Source organism: Prionailurus viverrinus, chromosome B2 (assembly GCF_022837055.1).
Source record: "Prionailurus viverrinus isolate Anna chromosome B2, UM_Priviv_1.0, whole genome shotgun sequence".
NCBI classification, from domain to species: domain Eukaryota; kingdom Metazoa; phylum Chordata; class Mammalia; order Carnivora; family Felidae; genus Prionailurus; species Prionailurus viverrinus.
Window position 1 is genome coordinate 100,559,633 of NC_062565.1, and position 20,018 is coordinate 100,579,650.

At 43.8% G+C, this 20,018-nt stretch overlaps 1 long non-coding RNA gene across 1 annotated transcript in view; it reads right to left on the reverse strand.

The window, feature by feature from the left end:
• LOC125166569 (uncharacterized) overlaps positions 1-19,890 on the reverse strand; it is a 65,221-nt gene extending 45,331 nt beyond the window's left edge. Inside the window, exon 1 of the long non-coding RNA XR_007152466.1 lies at positions 19,722-19,890. This is a non-coding gene — a long non-coding RNA (uncharacterized LOC125166569). The remainder of the gene's footprint in view (positions 1-19,721) is intronic.
• Between the last annotated feature and the right edge of the window lie 128 nt (positions 19,891-20,018).

Consider the following 20,018-nt stretch of genomic DNA (forward strand, 5'->3'; position numbering starts at 1 on the left):
AGAGAGAGAGGGAGATACAGAATCCGGAGCAGGCTCCGTGCTGACAGCAGAGAGCCCGACGCGGAGCCTGAACTCACGAAACGTGAGATAGTGACCTGAGTCAGTCAGATGCTTAACCAACTAAGCCACCCAGGTGCCTCAAGTCTTTTTTTTTTTTTTTTAAGTTTATTTATTTATTTTGGGAGACAGAGACGGAGAGGAGAGAGAGAGAATCCCAATCAGTCTCCATACTGTCAGCACGGAGCCCAGCGTGGGGCTTGAACTCATGAACTTCGAGATCATGACCTGAACCGAAATCAAGAGTCGGATGCTCAACCAACTGAGCTACCCAGGCGCCCTTCATCTTTGAAATCTCAAATATCAACATCCCTCTCTCTTATCATGACTTAGTGTCACGTTATCCCACCTTTCTCGCTTCCATTTGACCTGCTCTTCAACTCTGAGCTCATCTTCCTGTTGACTCCATTCTCTCCCAATCCCCACTCACTCTCAATTTACCAGATCTGTTCCCTCTGTCTATTCCCTACCCTTACTCCGGGGATCTAAAAACCGCCAAACAGCTCTCCGAATATTCAGCTCACTAGTTCCCCCGACACCCCCCACTCCTCACATTAAACACTTCTAGCTTCCTCAACTGTCCTGTATCAATTTTCCCCCCTCTACTGGATCATTTCCATCATCATTATATACATGCTATTATTTCTCCCATCTTGAGGGAAAAAAGACTTCTTTTAAACTCGCATGCCCCCTGCAGCTACTATCTCATTTCTTTCCATCCATTTAGAAAAGGCCAAAAAAAAAAAAAGGCCAAAAAACAAAACTTTGAGAAAATTTCTACTCACCCTCTTCGATTTTATCTCCTATTCTCCTTTAAGTCCTCTTCATTAGGATTTTACCCCCCACCACTCTGCTGACACTGCCCTTCTCAAGGTTACCATTGGCCACCACGTCACTAAATGAAATTGTCATTTTTCAGTCCTCATTTTATTTGAATGACCAGCAGCACTCAGCACAGGATTCAATCCCTGATCCCTGAATCAGGCTCCCGGTGCCACACACATACCTGGTGTTCCTCCATTCTTTCTAGCCACTCCTTCCCAGTCTCCCACCTCTAAACACTGGGAGCACATCGTAGCTTCGTTTTGGAACCCCTTCTCTATTCTACCCACATGCTCTCCCTAGGTGACCACCCTGGCTCACAACTCGGGTTGTTACCTAGAGGCTGTTGGAGCACATACCTCATCACCCTTGAACTTCAGACCTTAGATTCAACTGCCAACCTAACACCTCTAACTGGATGACTAAAAAGAATCTCGTAATTTAACATATCCCAAACTAAGCTCCTGATATTCCCTCCAGAATTTGCCTCTTTTGTAGCTCTCCTCATTCCAGTAAATGGCAATTTTATTTTCCTGGTTATACAGACCAAAAACTTCGGAGTTATCCTCACCCCTCATGCTCACACCCACTTCTGGTCTGCCAGCAAGTCCTACTGGCTTTCCTTCCAGAATGCATCCAGAGTCCAGCACTTCTGATTCCCACCTGCTGCCATGCTGGGCCAGGCCATCATGATCTCTTCTGTTCTTTGTTGCCATCCCGTGCTTCTCCTCTGTCTCTTCTCTATAGAACAGCCAGCACGACCCAGTCAAAATGTGTCAGGTGAGGGGCGCCTGGGTGGCGCAGTCGGTTAAGCGTCCGACTTCAGCCAGGTCACGATCTCGCGGTCTGGGAGTTCGAGCCCCACGTCGGGCTCTGGGCTGATGGCTCAGAGCCTGGAGCCTGTTTCCCATTCTGTGTCTCCCTCTCTCTCTGCCCCTCCCCCGTTCATGCTCTGTCTCTCTCTGTCCCCAAAATAAATAGACGTTGAAAAAAAAAATTAAAAAAAAAAAATGTGTCAGGTGAAGTCAGTCCTCTGTTCAGAAGCCTCCCGTGGCTCCCTCTCTCTCTCAGAAAAAGCCAAAGTCCTTGCCATCACCGGCAAAGCTCCACGTGTTCGGGCACCTGTTATGTCTCTGACTGCATCTCCTGCTCTCTCCTCCTGAACCACCTGCCTCCTTCGACTTCCGTCCTTACATTGCTGCCCCTTGCCCAGGCTGCTCTTCCTCTGGCTGGACTGTTCCTTCCACCTGCATTGTTCTGTCATGTCCTTTAGGGCTTTACTGAAAAGTCTTCTCCACGAGGCCTTCCCTAACTATTTAAAATTTAATTCCCCCCACCCCCAGGGCACCTGGATGGCTCAGGTCATGATGTTGAGGTTTGTGAGTTCGGCCTGGCCTCAGGCCCTGTGCTGACAGCTTGGAGCCTGTTTCAGATTCTGTGTCTCCCTCTCTGCCCCTCCCCTGCTCATGCTCTGTCTCTGTCTCTCTCTAAAGTAAATAAACATTAAACAAAAAAAATTTTGTTTAATTTAATTCCCCCTCCCCGACACTTCCTTATCCTGCTTCCCAAGTTAATTTTTTTCTCCTTAGCTAGCAGTTATCACTAGTAATTTATGTTTTATTTATCTTCTTTATTGTCTGGCTTTTACACTAGACTGTAAGTTCCACAAGGGTAAGGTTGTTGTCTATTGTTTTATCTCTAGCACTTAGAAAAATGCCTGGCAGGGGTGACTGGCTCAGTCAGCTGAGTGTCCAACTCTTGATTTTGGCTTAGGTCATGACCCCAGGGTTGTGGGATCAAGCCCCATGTCAGGTTCTGTACTGAGTGTGGAGCCTGCTTAGGATTCTCTCTCTTTCTTCCTCCCTCTGCCCCTCTCCCCTGCTCTAAAATAAAAATAATAAAAAATAAAAATAAGATAAAAATAAAATCTTTAAAAAATTAAGACAATGAAAGAAAAACGCCTGGCATAGAGAAGGTGCTCAATAATTATTTGTTGACTGCATGGTTTCCAAACTTGTCAACACTATAATATTGACTTTCTCCATCTTGGGAACATTCCCCTAGAGAACTCAGCCAGTGCAGCTGGAGTGAGTTGGCAAGATCAGGATCAGGACTGAGGATAGCTTGGCTGGCATGGCTGCCCCAAGGCCAAGGAGAGGGCCTACACAGTCAGGAGATTAATGCCATATATCGGGCTTGAACAGATAAGTGAATAGATTGAGGTTTCCACTGTTGGAGAAGGGAGGCTTCCAACATGGTGCTGTGGTGATGGACTGGAACTGGAAAATGTGGTATGAATATGTGTGTTATGTGTGCACTTGTGCTGGGGGCAGGGATACACATGTGCTCATACGTCTACTTCCTACCTCTGCCCCTCCAGGCCCCTCTAGAGGGCCTAGAAGCAATGATATTCCAGGAGCCATGAGTATACCTCCATATTCGACCTTGTAACAGCAGGGACTCAGATGGTTGATACTCAGCTAAATAGACGTCCTTGTATTTAATGTAAAATGCAATGCTAGCATAATGGAGCTGAACGGGACACTCATGGAAATCTTACAGTACTTCCTAATTTTATAGGAAGAGAAAAGCTTGTTTTCAGACATTAAAGAAGAAAATAAATACCCCAATCTGTCATCCAGAGATAATTAATTGCCTTTATAATTACAGAATGTATCCCTTAAGACTACATCTACGGAAATGTTTTGCAAAAGTGAAGAAATACTAAACATGCAATTTTTTGCAAAATATTTTTTTCACTTGGTATTTGTAAATATCTTCTCATGTTCTTGTTTTTGGTGACAAAAGATGAAAACTGCTTCAAGCAAAAGAATGAAAAGTTCAGGTATCATCTGACATCAGATATGGCAGAATCTAGGGTCGAATCATGCCATTGCTGAGTTTGAGCCCCACCTGTGGCATGGAGTTTACTTAAAAAAACAAACAACAAAAACCAGAATGCTGCTGTGACCACTTTAATGTAAATTTTCTTCTACATTCCTGGTAATTTTCTTAAACTGGGTTTCCCAGAATGGGATTACTAAGGTAAGATGAATGAATACTTACATTTTTTTATGCATATGTGGTTCCTGAGGTTTTCAATCTAAATTTTTTGTTTTAAACGTTTATTTTTTAGAGACAGAGCATGAGCGGGGAAGGGGCAGAGAGAGAGGGAGACACAGAATCCGAAGCAGGCTCCAGGCTCCGCACTGTCGGCACAGACCCTGACGTGGGGCTCCAACCCACGAGCCGTGAGATCATGACCTGAGCTGAAGTTGGATGCTTAACTGACTGAGCCACCCAGGAGCCCCTGAGGTTTTCAATCTAAATAATGGATACTAAACATGATGCGAATGCGTGCATTCTCATCACATGAGAAAAAAAAAAAAAAAAACCTTTAGTGGAGTTAAATATTTTTATATTTTAACTTACAGCTTCACTGATAAACCCAAGGGTAGGTGGACACAGAAGGCTTCAGGGGTCAGCTTCCTGGCAGGCTGGTGTGGCCTGGGGGTAGACGAAGTCTATGTCAGGAGGGCAGCAGAAAACAATCTTCCGGGGACCAAATGAGCCGAGGCTGGCGGGTAGATGTGCAAACAGAGGTCGCAAGCTACTGCTAGCCTGAAGCCTGGGGTCTGCTTCTGGAAAGACCGGGAGAAGGTGGTCACTGGGCCCAGGCCGGGTCTGTGCCACTGCCGTAGCCAAGGGACTATGCACAGTGGCGGCAGAGCACCACTTGCGGGGATACCCCCCAATCTCATGCTCACGGCTGTTAGACTGGGCAACAAGGGCAAGAGAAAGCAAAATGCAACAAAGAGGAACCAGGAGAAGACGCCCGCCCCCTTCCTCCTACAATGTCCCTCCAGCGCCCCCTCCAGAGAGGTTTAACAGTGCGCTTCACAGTAAAAGAAATGCCTGAGTCTAGTCTGTTAGGGCAGGGCAGGTCCTTGAGGGTGAATGTGGAGCTCAGAGGCAATCAGTTGATAACTAGTTGACATGATGCTAAAAGCTACCAATAACTGCTTATTTCAACCTTTTGACCTCCAGGAGAATTAGTTTCCTTTTATGATTAAATACTGAGAAACTCAGATGGTCAGTACATGCTGTGGGATACCCTTGATCTGACAGCCACAAATGTAACCCATTCTAAGAATTTGTGGACCAAGTCAGAAAATCTCACCCCTAAAGTGGAAGGGGGGGGGATTTATATTTTGAAACTAAAAAGAATCGACCTTAAATGGATAGGAGTAGCTATCTGCGGAAATCTTCTGTGAAAATAACATATCAGAGTAATGATTTATAAAGATGCTACTGATAAAAGTAGGGTACAATCTAAATCTCAGACAGGTCTAGGTCATCTCCCTGAAAGGAAAGATAGAAATCTAAAATCCTAACAATCAGGGCTAAACTGATAGGAAGACTCATAACTCAGAAGTCAAGGATATTGTTAAAAAGAGCTTTAGGGGGCGCCTGGGTGGCGCAGTCGGTTGGGCGTCCGACTTCCGCCAGGTCACGATCTCGCGGTCCGTGAGTTCGAGCCCCGCGTCGGGCTCTGGGCTGATGGCTCGGAGCCTGGGGCCTGTTTCCAATTCTGTGTCTCCCTCTCTCTCTGCCCCTCCCCGTTCATGCTCTGTCTCTCTCTGTCCCAAAAATAAATAAACGTTGAAAAAAAAAAAAAAAAGAGCTTTAGAGGGTAACAATTTGTTCCTACATCCCCAATACTTCTACGATTCTGATTTTGCTAATACAGCCAAAAAATTAGCCTGACAGCAGAAAAGGGCAATTTATCTGGTTCTAAAGTTCTAAGGACATATACAAATTCCTTCTCCTCAATCTTTTGCTATAATACAGAAACTTGAAATATAGCAGTCAGGGGGCACCTGGATGGCTCAGTCAGTTAAGCATCCGACTTTGGCTCAGTTCATGATCTCACACTCTACGAGTTCGAGCCCCGCGTCGGGCTCCGTGCTGACAGCTCAGAGCCTGGAGCCTGCTTCAGATTCTGTATCTCCCTCTCTCTGACCCTCCCCCGTTCACACTCTGTCTTTCTGTCTCAAAAATAAATAAACATTAAAAAAAAAAAAGAAATATAGCGGTCAGCAAACTTTTTCTGTAAAGGGCCAGATGGTAAATATTTTAGGCTTTTTGGGCCCTTGGGGTCTCTGTCACAACTACTCAGTTTGGTCACTGTAGTGCAAATCCAGACCATACATAATGGGTAAATAAATATATGTGGCTGTGTTCCAGTAAAACTTTATTTACAAAAACAGGATGTGGCCAGATATGGCCTGTGGGCTTCAGTTTGCTGACCTCTTACCTAACCTATCATTGATCTGACCAGACCGGTCCAACTAGTTGGGAAGGGGTGCCTTGGGAATACTAGATGCAGGGCATATCGCTCTGTTTACAGATTCGCATCTTTGGGTGTGGTCATATCAGTCAGTTTTCTGGGAACTGATCCATTCTGCATGAGCTAACAGTTTAGTTCTTAACCTTGAAAAGTTGATCTCTGAAGAGACTTGACCTTGGGGTCTGGCCTGAGTAGCTCATCTGTCTCATTCATTTACTATTCTCTCTCTCTCTCTCTCTCCCTCTCAATCTCTCTTCCTCTTTTCACCATCTCTAAATGACAGCACCAATATACTAATTTTTATTTTTATTAATAACATTTAATATGTACTACTAACCAAACAGGCTTTTCTTTAGATTTAGTAATCAGTCTATATGTATAAGAGAAAATATTCAGTTTTAACAATTCAGCTATTATCACGAAGAGTTGTTATCTGCATTAAAAACACAAAGTATTATGAAAGATTATATTTTCGTCATCTTGGGCTGCCATAACTAAATACCACAGACTGGATGTCTTAACAGGTATTTATTCTTCATAGTTCCAAAGGCTGGGAAGTCCAAGATCAAGGTGCTAATTCAGTTCCTTGGGAAGGCATTCTTCCAGGATTTCAGAAGGCTGCCTTCTTTGTGTCCTCACAAGAGAGCTCACTGGCTCTGGTCTCTCTTCCTCTTCTTATAAGGACACTAATCCCATCATGGAGCCCTACCATCATGACCTCATCTAAACCTACTTACCTCCCAAACAGCCTACCTCCAAATACTAGCACAGAGGGGTTAGGTTATCAACATAACTTTGCAGGGAAGGAATACAATTTAGTCCATAGCAGATTATTTTTGTTTCTTTATGAAATTGTCATCGAAGAGGCCCTGAAAGAGTTGAAAACCTAACCGAGGAGCTCCAATAAATTATTACTCAGTAATGTTTTTGAGTGTGTAATTAATGTTCCCTAATTGTCAAGGAAGATAGTAAAATGATAAACTATTGGTGGTAACTGATGTATAAACCAGATGGAAGCTGGGCTTTAGGAATATGCTATTTTGGCATGCCTTAACTCATTCTTATGGCTTCACAAGCCCCTTGTTTTGGCTTATCAGTTTAGCTCCTATTCTACACTAGACGCTTTTGCTTAATGACTCAGTTTGACTCATTCTCATGGATTTTGACTATTTTGGCTCCCTTCCCTGGGTTCCCAATAGGTCTAACCCACTGAAATAATAGATAAGAAGCATTTCCGTCTCAAGTTAATGGTCAGAGCCGGCCCTGACCCAGCCTGGGTTGGATGAACATTTTCCACTATGCATAATTTCTCTCTTTGAAGAGCCCTCAAAGCTAGACCTAGGATCTTAGGGCCATATTTTTTACATCATTTGAGCCTTCCCTGTATTACGATTAGTAGCAAAGGGTGGCTTGGAGTGGGACAGGGAGCAGTTTAGCTCACTTAAAATTTCCTTTAGTTCCTTCCCTTCAGCCGCTCTAAATAAAGCTACAATTGAAGTGGAAATGTTTTATATGTATATATTTTTAATTTTAGAGTGAGAGAGAGCAAGTGGGGAGAATGGCAGAGGGAGAGAAAGACAGAATGCCAAGCAGGCTTCGCACTCAGCACAGAGCTGAGGCGGGGCTCCATCCCACAATCACGGGACCACCACCTGAGCCAAAGTCAAGGGTCACATGCTCAACCGACTGAGCCACCCAGGGCCCCAAAAATGGTTTATCTTGAATACAAGTCCCCAAACTCTCCCCACCTTCCAATCGGATTGTTACCTTACACCGTCTTTTTAAAAAAATTTTATCTATCTTATCATTTTAGAGAGACAGGGGCACATGAGTGGGGCAGAGGGAGAGAGAGAATCAGGCAGAGGGAGGGAGGGAGGGAGGGAGAAGGGGGGAGGGGGAGAAGGAGAGAAGGGGAGAAGGGGAGAAGGGGAAAGGGGGAGTGAGGGAGGGAGAGAGAGAGAGAGAGAGAGGGAGAGAGAATGAGAATACATTTTAAGTTCCACACTCAGCGCAGAGCCTGACTCAGAGCTAGATCTTAAGATCCTGGGACCATGACCTGAGCCCAAATCAAGAGTCAGATGCTGAACCGACTGAACCTCTCAGGAGCCCTTCCTTACACGTTCTTCTATAGAAATTCTGGAGCCACCACTGAGCATGTATGTGCAGAGGAAAATACACACTTTCACATGGGCACACATGTGCACACACACGCACACACACAGACACACACACAAGGTCATGGGAAGCGTTGCCCCCCATACCCACCTTTCCATCCTCACCAAACCACTCTGGTGCAAATATAATGATCACCTTGCTAATCTATGTAATAAAACCACTAAAGCTATTTCCCTTTCTCTAGATTCTTCCTACTCCAGTTCAACTGGCCAATACTGCCTGCTCATGTTCTTAGTCCTCCGCATTCACGTGATATTCTTACTACTCAGAAACCTTTTACAGCTTCCTGGAGTCAAACCATGATCAAAAGATTATGTCTTCAGTTGGTTTTCAAAGTTCTTCACAATCTAGCCCCCAAATGCCTTTCCAGACTTACCTATTACTCTCAAAGAACTTTCCACTTAGTAAAGGTGGTCAACTCATTATTTTTAAACTCACTTTAGACGGTCCTCACCTTTGGGCCTCTCTTAATGCTGTTTCTGAGCTCAATCCTGACTCAAATCTCACATGTCTCCTGAACCCCTGCCACACGGCCTGGTGCACACAATGCTTGCTTTTCTCTTGGCCCTTCAGCTACTCCACCATGATTCCTCTGTCCAAATTCCCAAGCCTTTTCTGCCTCAACTCTTTACTTTGACATACTTTGAATAATTTGTTTACCTCAGACTTCATTGAATCCTTCCTTCACCGCTGTAGGGTTCACACTCAATTAATTCTTCCTAGATGTCTACAATGGAAGTTTTCAGTGACTCTCTTTATATTGTAGTTTTGGTTACAACAATTTTGTTAAAGAATTATCAAAACACAGCACCTATGACAATCCGTTTTTATAATTACCTACCGCAAAACTTTGAAGGACAGCCCCAGTCTGAAGGTTTGAAGAAGGGAGTAACAATACTACTGGTATACCAGTTTCAAGCTGCTTTCTTACTATTGGGACAAAAATGAGTAAGAAATGGTTTTAAACGGATTAAGTTATTTGCTGCTCTTCTCAAAGTCAGAATTACAAGGGACCTCAGAGATATCTACTTTAGCCCATGCATTCGGAAAGGGAGGCTGAGAAAAATTACATAATTATCCAACATGACTGTGATTCTTTAAATCCAGTGTATGCTCCACAGGAATTACAGGTGATCACTTGGGTTTTAAAACCACACACTCTCCTAATTTTCCTCTTCTCTTAGTCTCCTTTGTGGGAAGCTCCTCACCTTCCCTACCTTTACACGTGGCGTGGCCTCAGGGATTATTGAGTCCCTGGCCCTCTTTGGTCTATACTCACAACTGAGGCAATCTTACCCAGTTACATAGGATTAAATGCCATCTATGTGCTAACTCCCAGTTTATATCTAGTGTTTCCTCCTTCTATTGAGGGGAATATCTGGCTGCCCACTTGATGCCTTCATTTATTTATACAATGTAATCTTAACACATTCAGCCAGAATTCTTGATTTTCTTCCATGTCCCAGGAGAATTTGTGCTCCTTCCACAATCTTCTCCATCTGAATAAAGAGGACTATTATTCACCAGTAGCTTAGTGAACAGTCTCTTGACCAAATTTTAGTCAGGCTCTTCTGAATTCTCTTCCCAGTAAGACCTGGACTTTGGACTTCTGTGTCCATCTTTGAATTGCCCAACTTTGGCCAGAATCCTGTTGGCATCTGATTGGGTCCGTCAACCTCTACTGTTCCCTTGGTGATGTCTGATCACCCTGGCCTGCCTTCAGCAAGAATCCTGTAAGGTTGGTTTAGCCAGAATCCCCCCTTACCCGACGTTTCCTCCTAGTAATTTTCTAACCTCCTCCTGCACCCGGCCCCTTGGCTATAGATTCCCACTTTTCCTTGTATTTAAAATTGAGCCCAGTTCTGGGTGCCTGGGTGGCACAGTTGGTTAAGCATCAGACTTTGGCTCAGGTCATAATCTCATGGTTTGTGAGTTTGAGCCCCGCATCAGGCTCTGTGCTGACAGCTCAGAGCCTGGAGCTTGCTTTGGATTCTGTGTCTCCCTCTCTCTCTGCCCTTCTCCGCCCCCTCACGTTCTGTCTCTCTGTCTCTGTTTCTCTCTAAGGTAAACATTAAAAATAATAATAAATAGGGGCGCCTGGGTGGCGCAGTCGGTTAAGCGTCCGACTTCAGCCAGGTCACGATCTCGCGGTCCGTGAGTTCGAGCCCCGCGTCGGGCTCTGGGCTGATGGCTCAGAGCCTGGAGCCTGTTTCCGATTCTGTGTCTCCCTCTCTCTCTGCCCCTCCCCCGTTCATGCTCTGTCTCTCTCTGTCCCAAAAATAAACATTGAAAAAAAAATTTTTTAGAAAAAAAAAAATAATAATAATAAATAAAATTGAGCCCAGTTCTATACTTTCCCCCTATTGCAACAGTCCCTGAGTGAAATCTGTTTTTATGGCTTCAACTACTATTCAGCTCTAGTTTTTCTTTGACATAAGTAAAAATCCTTGCAGTCATTTTTTTATACTTTATATATTCTTTGTCTCACATACCCAGTCCATTAGTGTGAGAAGTAAGGCAGATGATTCATTTTCAGACATACTAAATAAAAGCTGTGCTAATTAACAGTAGGTTTACACCCTATTGGAAATATGTACAAACCCCCACAACGGAGTCCCAAACCCTTAGACACTTCCCTTCCTGGTTCTTCTTCCCCTCTCCATTTTGCAGGCTTATTTTCATGGGCTTTGCAATGAGCATGCTCCAAAGAACAAAGGAGGGACTGAAAGTCTCTGCATCATCTCAGGGAAGGTACACTTGTTCCAGTCAGACTACTTTTTGTCTTATATGGGCATAGGTGACTTCTGGGTAAGGCTGTAACCTCTGTAGTACTCAGCCAATGAGGAACCAGGGGAGGGATTTGCATGCTAGGAGATAAATTGTCTGCTGTGACTGCCCGAGTGTGCCTGTCCATCAGACACCCACTCTTGCAAGAACATTGATTAAAGCCTCGCTTCTCTGTGCTCCAAGTCTCCGCATCCCTCCTCTGATGGGTCGATGGGCTTATTTCTAACAATTAGCAAATACTACTGTTTTTAGCTTCAGTAACTTCCCAAATCTGGCCACTCTCACAAATACAAGTATCTGCACCTAACCCAATAACCTCTCAATTAGACCTCCATTCTCTCGGCTCTCCATCCTGCTCCTTTCTAGTGTATTCTTTCAACACATCCAGAAAGTCCTTAACATAAGGCTTGGGTGTGTACCCAGGAACCCTGCCTGCTCTGTCCTCATTTTCTACCAACTCTCCCTTCATTCATACGGCTCCAGCCACACCAGACTTTTTACTTCTCAAACACACCAAGCTGGCTCCTGCTCCCGGCGGCTTGTCCCTGCTGTTCTCTCTGGTATGCTCTACATGGCTGGTTCTCTCACTTCAGTTAGGGGTCTGTCCAAATGTCACTCCCAGGAGCCTTCTGCAACACTACCTTAGTCAAAAATACCCCCTTCTCAATCACTTTCTATCCCCTTTATTCTTTGTTCTTCGGTAGGTTACTATCACCATCAACACATTACAAATGCCTTTGTTCATTTTCTACCTTGTCCATGAGGGCGAGAATTTTTGTCTGTTTTTTCACTGTTAGATCAATGCCTGGCACGGACTAGCTATTTAATAACTATTTAATGACTAAATCAATGACGAGGTGGGCTTTTATTTAGTTTGCTTATAAATTAAAAAAAAAAAATACTGTTACTGGTGTTTGTTCCTAGTTTAGCAACACAATAGTCCCTGTCATTGTAGGGATTTCTGCAAAGGAGCTGGACTTTTTCCAAGCAGGTAGTAGCTAGTGTGATATTAGATGGCAGAGATTGAACAAGAATGGCTTTGCTCTGGAGCAGAGTAGTATCTAGCTCTGGATAAGTGGCTGCCTCTGTGTACAGACACAGGGAAGATCATATTTCTTACAGAGCACTTAAAGCCCTAAAGTAGTTTCCTTTTTTATCTTTTTTTTTATGCAGACATTTTTTTTTTTGCAGGATTTTTTTATGCAGGATTTTTTTTTTATCCTTTTTTATGCAGACAACTCTAATTGCTCCTGAAGCACTTAGTACATTAAGAAATGTTAGACTGTTTCTATTTAAGCATATAGTAGGCAAGCTCTCAACTTTGGGTTGCTTTTATTCTCCTGATAAGCTGAGTTTGGCTAATAACAGTACAGTATGCCAAAGATTTTATCTGATCTAAACGGCATAGGAGACCATTATGATGGTAGATCAAAGAGTTCTATAATCTTGAATGTTACAATGAATCCAACTAAAGGAAATTCTAAGTTTTGATTTTTTTTCAAAAAAGGAAATTTAAAAATCAGTAAGTTTTTATTTTTAATGAGATACAAAATTCCAGACACCGAAGTCAGATCCTTTCAGTATTATTTTAAACTTTTCAAAGTATATAGTACAAACAAAAGTTATTTTGCTGAAATTAAATCTTTCTGACAGTTGGCCGTAACAGACTCTTTTTTTTTAATGTTTGTTTATTTTTAAAGGGGGGGGGAGGGGCAGAGAGAGAGGGAGACAGAATCTGAAGCAGGCTCCGGGATCTGAGATGTCAGCACAGAGCCTGACGTGGGGCTCAAACTTACAAACTGCAAGACCATGACCTGAGCCAAAGTCAGACACTTAACCAACTGAGCCACCCAGGCAACCCTAGACTGGGTTTTTAATGCTAAAGTTAAAGAATGATCATTTACATAGAGGCTGTTTTTAGGCAACAGGCTTGAGCAATGAATGGAATGTAGAAAGGGCCCACAGTGACCCCGTGGCTAAATACAGACAGGCACGGCAGATGACCCACCTCAAAATATCCATAGGCCACAACTGACCAAGGGGCTACTTACAACCAGGCAGTTACCAAAAAAGGGAGAATTCCATACATCACCATATCTTCTCATCTTCCCCCTTTAGGTACAGCCCCCCACCACACCTCGTTGAAGTCTCTCCTCTGCTGTCCTGCCTGCCGCTCCCTTGCAATGTATTCAATAAACTTCTATCACATTTGTTCTGCCTCAGGTGATGCACCATGAGATCATGACCTGGGCTGAAGTCAAGAGACGCTTAACCAACTGAGCCACCCAGGTGCCCCAGACACCACAATTTAGCATACTGAAATAGTTAATGACACCTCGGTTTTCCATGATGTGCTTTAAGGACTAATTAGATATTATTTGATAAAGTAAAAAGAATGGTCCCTCCAGAGAATATAGATTGAATAGGTCCTAACAGCGATGTGCAGTCTAACGTCTCACTCTTACTCAAGATAAAATTTCAAGTTAAAAGATGAAAAATCCAGGGCTCCTGGGTGGCTCAGTCAGTTAAACGTCTGACTTCAGCCCAGGTCATGATCTCACGGTTCGTGGGTTTGAGTCCCGTGTCGGGCTCTGTGCTGATAGCTCAGAGCCTGGAGGCTGCTTCAGATTCTGTGTCTCCCTCTCTCTGTGCTTCTCCTCTGCTCATGCTGTCTCTCAAAAATAAATAAGTGTAAAAATTTTTTTAAATGAAAAAATCTCCCTCCTTGTTGCCATTTCACAAATACGCCAATATAGTACCACGTTAATGACTAAGGTCCAGATATTTTCCTTTTTGATACATTATCATGTAGATTGTAAAATACCAATTTTTTCAAGGAATCAATGAAGCTATATTTATTTTCAACTGAAAAAAAATAGCCCTTCAATATTTTTATTTCTCCTGAATTGTCTCGCACAGAAGTTATTCTCACAAATTGGCCTAGAGAGAAAACTGCATGAAGCGATACTCCATTTTACACCCTTTTTTTTTTTTTTTTTTTTTCTTAAAAGGTGGTGAGTGACCTCTGGAGGCAATTGGAAAAAATATCCTGCTATTTTTAGGAGTGAAGGGGCGGGGTGGGGGTAGAATTAGAAAATAGATCCTTCCATTTAGAGGAGGTTTGTTTTTGAAAGTTTAATCATGATGAATTAAAACATTTAACTTGAGGGGCACCTGGATGGCTCAGTCGGTTAAGCGTCAGACTTCGGCTCAGGTCGTGATCTCGCGGATTGTGGGTTTGAGCCCCGCATCGGGCTCTGTGCTGACAGCTCAGAGCCTAGAGCCTGGAGCCTGTTTCGGATTCTGTGTCTCCTCCTCTCTCTGCCCCTCTCCTGCTCATGCTCTGTCTCTGTCTCTCAATAATAAATAAACGTTAAAAAAAAAAAAATTTAAACACTTTAAAATCAGTTCAGTGATCCTCAATTAAGTAATATTTATTGAGTATGTAATACCATGTTACAGGGGAGATAGAGATGCAAAACCTTCTGAGCTTACAATCTACCAGGAAACTAAAGATAAGTGCTAAACTATTTATAACACAAGCTAGAACGTGTCAGAAAACTGAGGAGCGGCATAACTACACAGGAATTCAGATACTTGGTTAGCGCGACCAAAGAAAGTCTACTACGGTCAATATTTACTGAAGACCCACTGTGTGCCGGGCACCGTGCTGAAGGATAAATAAGACACAGTACCGGCCCTTCGGACACTCTGAGTACGGGTAGAGAAGATGATACATAAAGAGGAACATTCCGTAGGTGGGCTCTTGGAAAGTATGCACAAAGGAGGGAAACTAAAACAGCCTCGAGATGGAGAGGAGGGTCAGGAAAGGCTTTCTAGAGGCGGTAACACCTAAGCAGGTTCTTAAAGGTAAGGAAGAGTTCTGGGATGGCTTTGGCATCGTAAGTCTACTCTCATCCATCTCTCCCACCGATTACAACTAAAAACTCATCACAAAATACAGGCAGCAACTGCCTGAGGATTCTGAAAAGGAAAAGACTGTGAAGGAGAGGCACAACTTGAAAAAGAAACCTGCAAGGCAGATGGGTTTCGTGGCCTTTTTTTTCCTTTCTCTTGTGATTTTGTCCTGAGGGGAGGCCCCCGTTCCCCAGGGAACTGTTCGGCTGCCTGAGTAGCTAAAACTCTGATAGAAACACTGTCTTCTATCCAGGGATACTGAGGAAAGGTCCTGGGAACTGAGAAAAGGTTCCCCTGTGAGTTGGAAAGTGAGGAGGGAGGGGGGAGAGGACAGGGTTACAGAAGGTGATTCCTAATTTTGTGTAGGAACCACTTTAAGTCTCAGGTTCGTTCACTGCTGAGTTGCACTTGTTTTTAGCCAAAGCAGCAAAGCAAAGGCTTTGACAACTGAGTCAAACCACAGGGCAAATCTCAGACTAACCCCTAAGTGGTACATGTTCAGGACGGACCCAGAGCCACGGAGCAGAGGCTTTGGAAACCGAACTGAGAATGAAATCCTCACCCACAGAAGGTGATACAAAACCTGTAATGTGCACTCAACCAGGTTGAAAGTCTGCTTAAACAAACATACATTCTCCAGAGGAGGATTTTAACAGGATCCAAACGCAGCTCCATGTTAACTCTCACAATGTCCACGATACGATAGAAAACAACCTGTGTAAAAATTAATGGAAGGAAACTTTGTTTAAAATGGAGTCAAGGACAGTCGGTTAAGTGTCCGACCTCGACTCAGGTCATGATCTCACGGTTGGTGAATTCGAGCCCTGCATTGGGCTCTGCACTGAGCGCTCAGCCTGGAGCCTGCTTCAGATTCTGAGTCTCCCTCTCTCTCTCTGCCCCTCCCCAGCTTGTGTTCTCACTCCCTCTCTCTCTCAATAATAAATACATAAAATAAAATAAAATGAAATAAAATGAAATAAAATAAAATAAAATAAAATAAAATAAAATAAAATAAAATAAAATAAAATAAAATAAATAAAATAGAGTCAAGAGGCCAGCAGGGGGAGCTCTTTCACCCCGCCACTCATCCTTAATTGCAGATCCAACAGCAGGAGACATACCTTGCTGCATAGTAAGTTGGAGACTACTTCTAAATACTACCCGACTATCCTAGCAAGAAGGAAGAGAGGTTTTCCTCCTCCTCTGGCAACAGCCCTGCCAATGACAGAATGTCACAAGTCAGCCAATGAAAATCCACCATACTGTGAATTCCCGGTTTACTCCAGTGGACATTTTGTTCATAATAATTCTCCCAACTCTCCTCTTTCCTCTATGAGTGTTCCTCCCCTTTGTTCTCTGGACTTGCCAATGGTTTTGTGGTAGCTTCCTGTTCCAGACTGCAATTCTATGCTATTCACAAATAAGTCCTTTTTTTTTTTTTTTTTTGCTGGTAAAATAACTGGCTGTTTTAGTTTTAAGGTTAACACCTGTCACACAAAGAACCAGGAAGCGGTGGCCGAATCCTTGGGGAAAAGACAATCACCATAACAACCCCAAGATAACACAGGTGTTGGAGTTTTCAGACAAAGACTCTAAAGCAGCTATTACATGTTGCAGGAGGTAAAGATAAACACACGTGATACAAATGTAAAGACATTTTCAGCAGAGAAAGTATAAAAAAGAACTGAGTGGAAATTTTGAACTGAAAAGTACAGAATGTGAAAGAAACAAATTCACTAGATGGGTACAATATCAGAACGGAGATGATGGAAGAAAGCAGCAGTGAACTTGAAGATAGATAAGTCAACAGAAATTATCTAAACTGAAGAGAAGGGGATAAAAACCCTGGAAAAAAAAAAAAAAACAGACCACAGGAGCATCAGGGACCTATGCAACAACATCAAAAGGTCTAACGTACAAGTCATTCGAGTCCCAGAAAGACAGGTGAAGGAGGCTGAGAAAAATCATGTGAAAAAGTAATGGCTAGAAACTTCCCAAATTTGGTAAAGGGCGTATCTACAGATTCCAGAAATCTGGTGGACTCCAACACTTAAATTCAAAGACAATCAGGCCTAGATCTCTCAAAATCAAACTACTGAAAGACAGCGATAAAGAAAAAATCTTGAAAGCAGCCAGAGAAACATGAAAACACTACACCAAGAGCAAAGATCAAATGACTGCAGAGCTCAGGGTAGCCGGAAGACACTGGAACAACACCTCTAGGTGTGGAAAGTAAAGTACAAGAATCAGAAGCCTATATCCAGTGAAAACATTTTCAGTAATGAAGGTGAAATACAGACATTCCTAGATGAAGGAAAACTTAAAAAGCTGCTGTCAGTAGACCTGCCCTAAAAAACGCTGAGGATGAAGGGAAAGGATACCCAGAAGGAAACGTGGATGTTTAGAAATGAAGGAGGAGCAGCAGCAAATCTAACTATCTCGGTTAATATAAAAATCCTTATTTTTTTATATTAAATTTTTTTTTTTTTAAGTAGGTTTCACACCCAGCGTGGAACCCAATGCCGGGCTGCAAGTCACAGATTGAGAACTGAGCTGAGATCAGGAGTCAGACACTTAACCAACTGAGCCACCCAGGTGCCTCTCTCTTAAATTCTTTAAAATAAGTATGATTATTGAGAAGACAGGCAGGAATAAGGCAGATGCTTTTAGTTACAGGAGACTAAGGTGCTGTAACAAAAATTCAGTGATTTTAAAAAACAGGTTTTTTCTCTCATATCACAGAGGGAGGCATTGTCTCTGGCCTTTCTGCTCACATTCTATTGGCATCCTAACTACAAATTCAGCTGGGAGATGTAGTGGAGCTGGGGGAGTCACACACTGGGTCATAGCTTCATTACTTAGGAAGAAAAGGCAAATGGATTTTGATGCATAGCTAGCAGCCTCTCCTGCAGCAGGTGAAAGAGAAAGGCATTTTGGACAAGAGGGGACAATATGATCAAAGAGGTATGGAAGAGAGAAAAAACATGTAAAGAGCTAATAGCAATTTTGATGCTGTTGGAATGTAAATAATGCGATAAAGCTAGAGAGGTGGGTTGCGGCAGAGGAAGATGGATTTTATTCTTGAGGAGTTGAAGGGTTTTATACCGCAGATTTTCATTTCACTGAACTACTCAGGAGTGAAAGATGGGAGACCAGAAGACTAGCGGAGAGAAACCTAATTAGGAGCTTAGGGGGATAGTTTTGGTGAGAGGTGACCAAGTTTTAAAAGTAGGCTGTGATTGGGGCGCCTGGGTGGCTCAGTCGGTTGGGCGTCCGACTTCGGCTCACGTCACGATCTCGCGGTCCGTGGGTTCGAGCCCCGCGTCGGGCTCTGGGCCGATGGCTCGAAGCCTGGAGCCTGCTTCTGATTCTGTGTCTCCCTCTCTCTCTGCCCCTCCCCCGTTCATGCTCTGTCTCTGTCTCAAAAATAAATAAAAATGTTTAAAAAAAAATAAAAGTAGGCTGTGATCATAGCATAGTTTTAGAAATATCTGTGGAAATAAAACTGGCAGGACTTGGAGATAAACTGAGGAGAAAGAAGGAAGCAGCAAGGCAGGATCTCACGTTCCTTACAAAGATGGCCAGGCGGCTGGTGGTATCAGCATGGAGTATTCCAGAGCAGGAGCAGATTTCTTTAGGAAAAGGAGGAGTTCGGTTTCAGGTGATAAAGATAAAATACTGTGAAGCTTGAATTCCTACAGAATATATTAAATCTCAGTGAGTTGAAGCATGGAGCTCAAGACCAAACTCCTCTGGATGGCGTACAAGACCCTCGGTAATGTGCACCTAACCTACCTCTTCTATCATCCTCTATTCTCTTTAATACGCATACCTTTTGCTTCAACCACATCAAACTCTTCTCAGAGGCCTTCCCGGACTCTGCAATCTAAAACAGGTTCCCTTAAATCACAGCATCTGTACTTTGAGGTAAATTGGGAAGGGCTTAATGACCAAATGGATGGGGCTGGAGAGATGGGTTGGAAGGGAAATGATGAGGAGGCTCAGGTTTGTAGTCTGGGAGCCTAAGCGGGTAAAAGAAACCAGGTGCAAAAGAACATTTCCAATAGACAATAAAGAACAATATTTACGCGTTTTGAGGCTGTGGTCCGGTCAAAGGGCAAAAGGAATCAAAAAGCTGGAATCGGATAAAGACAAGGCCTTTCCTCCTCCGGCGGCATACCTTTTACTCAGGGATCCTGAAAACCCACGTCCTGCTCCGCTTTCTTACAACAACGGTATTCTTCGCAGGGATTGAAGCCAGAGTGTGCTTGAAACCTCGGCTTTGGGTCCAGATTTCTCTTGAGCCATTGTTACACTGTGTATGTACAGCCCCTTATTCGCTGACTGACCTTGGGCAAGTTTCTACTTATTCTCTATGACTTAATTCTCTTCTGTGTAAAATGAGGGTAACATGGAATTTGGAGGGTTGTTATGAGCGTTAATTGAGATGATACCCGTGAACGCTTCCACGAGGTTCAACAAATGCTGTGGAGTGACAGATGGACGACATAGTTCAAAGGCACGAGGGCAGCAATTCTAGGGAGCTAAGACACAGACCTCCGGGCTTCCTTTGCCCAGCGAGGAGACCCAGGGAGCGGTCGCAAAGCCATACCTTGCAAACCTCGGTCCGCATTTCCTCGGGACAGTGTGGCCGCGTCTTTCCTCACGATCGATCGGGTCCCAGGCTGCAGCTTCAGCTCACTCCGCCACGCGGCGCCCGCTCGCGGGGCCTCTGTAGGCTCAGCGGTGTGTGATGCCCGGGCCCTAGAGCGAAGTCCGGTCTCCCAGGCAACCACATAAACTTCCGGTTTGAGGCAGGCTGGGGTTGGCGAGAGGCCACATTTCCGCCACGTGACACCCCCCCCCCCCCCCCCCCCCCCGCGCCAGGCACCTTGAGGGCTGAAGGGCG